Source organism: Tenrec ecaudatus, chromosome 2, assembly GCF_050624435.1.
Source record: "Tenrec ecaudatus isolate mTenEca1 chromosome 2, mTenEca1.hap1, whole genome shotgun sequence".
In the NCBI taxonomy this organism is placed as follows: domain Eukaryota; kingdom Metazoa; phylum Chordata; class Mammalia; order Afrosoricida; family Tenrecidae; genus Tenrec; species Tenrec ecaudatus.
Window position 1 is genome coordinate 197342161 of NC_134531.1, and position 4329 is coordinate 197346489.

At 35.9% G+C, this 4329-nt stretch overlaps 1 pseudogene; it reads left to right on the forward strand.

Annotated features, from left to right (window-relative positions):
* Positions 1-640: 640 nt before the first annotated feature.
* LOC142440305 (olfactory receptor 2T11-like) lies at positions 641-1570 on the forward strand (annotated as a pseudogene).
* Positions 1571-4329: the final 2759 nt, after the last annotated feature.

Sequence of the window (4329 nt, forward strand, 5' to 3'; positions counted from 1 at the left end):
TGTGTATTTTTCTTCTCTACAGTAATAGTTCTTTGGCACATATGTCACTGAGTATGTCTGCTGAGTTAATAGCCTGCGACTGCACTTTCAGGGACCCTTATCAAGGGGAAGCGAACCACTCTCTGTACAAAAAACATCTGGAACCACTTCTCATGACATTAGACTTCCTGGATTCTCAGTCCAGAAAAATGGAGACTAGATATTTAGGAATTACAGTGTTTCCTACATACTCATCTGTACAGAGAAGAGCGTCCTGAACTTGAAATAATTGTAGTAACGCTGTGCTATGGTAGAAAGACCAGAGGTAAGCATACTGAATTCTGAATTTCAATTATCTCAAGCAATCTGAAATAGCTACTTGTCTAATTTCCTGAAATTTCAGCATTCAACTTTTCTGACTGAATTTGTGCATGTAGAAAGCCACTTGTGAGTAAGCTAGCTAATAATGTACATTTATCTGTATATGTTATATGAGTATTAATACATGTGTAGTATAATTACAATTGGTCATCTCCAAAGATTGGAGAGATTTTTGAATGACAATCTCATCACAACGTCAGCACATATTTCCATGAAACATAGTTTCCTCCAGAATAAACTGATACATTTCTCCTTTCCATTCTTGAGCTGTAAGCAAGATATGAAAAGCGAAAACGCAACCTCCACGGGTTTTACCCTTCTTGGACTTTTCCCAGGCACCAGATACCTGGAAGTCCTCGTCTACACAATGCTGCTCGTGTACGTCATTGCCATCACTGGAAACACCATTCTGGTCCTTCTCCTCCTTCTTGATCCCCAGCTCCGGAGCCCCATGTACTTCCTGCTCAGGCAGCTCTCCCTCATGGACATCTCCCTCATCTCCACCACTGTCCCCAAGATGCTAACCAACTTTTTCTCAGGCACAACAGATATTTCATACATTGCCTGTGGGACACAGGTCTATTTGTATATTTCCCTTGCAGGAAGTGAATGTATTCTGCTCACCCTGATGGCCTACGATCGATATGTGGCTATTTGTAACCCCCTGAGGTATGCGACCCTCATGAATTCCCATGTGTGCCTGCAGATGGCCATTGGGTCCTGGGTTGGCGGAGCTCTTAATTCCCTACTGCAAACCACATATTCCATGCGTTTTCCTACATGTGGCTCCAGAGAAATCCATCATTTCTTCTGTGAGATACAGGCTGTTCTCAAGTTGTCATGTGAGGACACGGCAGCCTATGAGAAATCAGTGTCAGTAAGGGGAATTATAGTTCTTCTCATACCTTAGGCCTCATCCTCACTTCCTACACTCTCATCTTCCTCAGCGTTCTCCGCATAGAGTCTCCCAAAGGGAGAAATAAAGCTTTCGCTACATGTTCTTCCATCTGACGGTGGTGCTTCTCTGCTTTGGTCCAACTATGGTCATCTATTTGACACCCAGCGCCTTGCACTCCTCACACAAGACCAGAGTCTCTCTGTATTCTATACCATCCTTACCCCCATGCTGAACCCGCTGATATACAGTCTAAGGAACAAGGATGTTGCAAAGGCTCTAAGAAAAATATATGCAAAAATTAATCATAATTAGCATGCTAGATACTGAGATTATGAAAATTTCAGCAATTCTAAGATAACCTACATTTGTTACTCTTGTACAACGAAAACAATTATCTACTAGGTTAATATTTATCACAGTACTTTATGAAAGACTGTACTATAAAATCCTTTTCAAATATTGTAAATAATTTGGTCAATATAAATTTCGCTTATGTTTAGGGATTTTAATGATTTAAAAAAATTAATTGATAAGCTATGATATTTAAAAACAATTTGCCTGACTTATTTACTATAAACAAATTTAAAGTCAGTCAGGGAAGATAATACTATGATATATTAATGTACTTCTGTTTCCTATCTGCAAATGAAAATACTTACAATTACCTACCCTCTGATTTCAAGTAAATTTAGCTCACCTCAGTTATACTTTGAAAGAATCTACTACTATAAGAACAGTAGACACATGGGCAATGGATGGCATTTGAATTAAATGTCAAATAAATATTGATATTTTTGCTCCACATTTAGGTAGTTTAAGTGTGGAATGATATTCTCTGTTCAGTAAAAATAATCTGTATATTTTCAAAAAGAAAATGTGATTAAATGTGCTACAGGTCAAGCAATACAAGCTTTGAACTTGGTCTTTCACATGAATTCTTGAGTTTTTCCCCCCATTTTGTCACAGATGAGATTTCAGTTGGAAAACAGATGGGTTGTTCTATTAAACTAAATCATTATTATTTTCATTATCATTATTGTTGTACAAGATTCCATGCCCCATGTTGTTTAAAACAAGACAGCTGTAACAAACCCCTTTGCAGAAGAGACATCAAATGTGCTACCTTCTTCTAAAACTTCCCTGAAGTGATTTTAATCCCAATAGCCTTCATGACTTATAATGAACTGGAGAAGAAATAATTGTTTATATTCTAATTGTTTTCAAATTTTGAGCTATTGATACATAAGAATGAGAATGGAATTATTTTAGTGTAACCTTTCTTTCCTTTTTGATGCCTTTGATAATGTAAAAAACCCAAAGTCAAGTCCAATAAAGATCTTATCCTCATCACGTTACTTCCCTAATTAAATTGGCTACTCACAACTAGATATATAACTTAAATAAATAATGGCTGGAATATGAACAGATATAATCTCATCTTTGTCTACCTCAGCATTACTCATAACAACAAAGAGATGGAAACAACATAAGTGTATATTAACATGTAAATGAATAAAAAATATGGTACATGAATACAAGGAAATATTATGTAGCATTATAATAATAAACTGTCAGCAACAGTTGATTATGTGGATGAAACTGAAGGATATAACACTGACAGAAATAAGAGTAACAGTGGATCAGCCTATTATAAAAAATTCCAAGTAAAAGTTTAGACTCAGTAAATACAAAAATGAAGAAGTTGATGGTTACTAGGGACAGAAGGGAAGTAGATGGAAAAATTCTTTGTGTAAGAAATATAAAAATAAATGTACAAATAATCTTGACACATCGGATATAAGTATGTATCGGTTATTATAAGAGTTGTACGAGCCCCCAATAATTGGATAATAAAGCAACTAAGGCAGGACAGTTTCTAAAAGCCCTTGAGACAAATGAGAGTGATAACACAGAGTGATATCATAACCTTAAGGCACAGCAAAAACAATCATCAGAGGCCAATTTGAAGCAATCAACAAGCACATGAAAAAAAAGAAAAGAAATAAAAATCTAACCCTAACATAATGCACTCAAGAAGTGGAAGAAGGACAGTATCACAAATGCCCCATGAAAGAAGGAAAGAGATTATAAGGATCAAAGCAGAAAATAAACTATATAGGAAAAAAACTGGAAAAATCAACAAGACAAGAAGACTCTGAAAGAATTAACAAAATAGGCAAAACCACTGACACACATAAAAAGTGGGGGGGGGTATGTGAGAAAAGCTGGAAATATTCAGAATAAGAGATGAAAATGGTGACATAACAATGGATTTGAATGAAGTAAGAAAATAGCACATTATGAGGAAAAAACAATACCCAAACAAATTTGACAATCTAGATAAAAATGGAGAGATGATTAGAAATACATCATCCACTCAAGTTAATGCAGGCAGATATTGAAGAGCTCAACAGACCCATAACAAATGGAAAATTAAAGCAAGTCACTAAGAAACTTCCAACCAAGAAAAAAGCCCAGGACAAGATGGTTTCACAGGGGAATTCTATCAAGCATTCAGCGAATACTTACCACCAATACTGCACAAACTGTTCCACAACATAGAAAAAGACAACAAGCTCTCAGTCTCATTCTATGAGACCAGCATAACACTGATCCCCAAACCAGGCAATGGCCCCACAAAGATAGAGAATTATAGACGTAGACACTAAAATCCTCAACCAAGTACTGGACAACAGAATTCAAGGTAAAATAAAAAGAATTCACCATAACCAAATGAGATTCATTCCAGGTATGCAGGGATAGTTCAATATTTGAAAAACAATCAATATAATCAATCACATAAACAAGGTAAAGAATAAAAACCACACGAACATATCATTAAATACATAAAAGGCATTTGAAAATATCCAACACCCATTTTTCAAAATCAAAACATTCAACAAAATAGAATACAAGGGAAATTCCTCAACATAATAAAAGCCACATATGGAAACCCAACAGACAACATCACTCTCGATGGGGAAAAACTAGAACCATTACCACTGAAAGCAGGACAGACAAAGATGTCTTCTATCACCACTGCTGTTCAACATCATGCTGGAAGTCTTAGC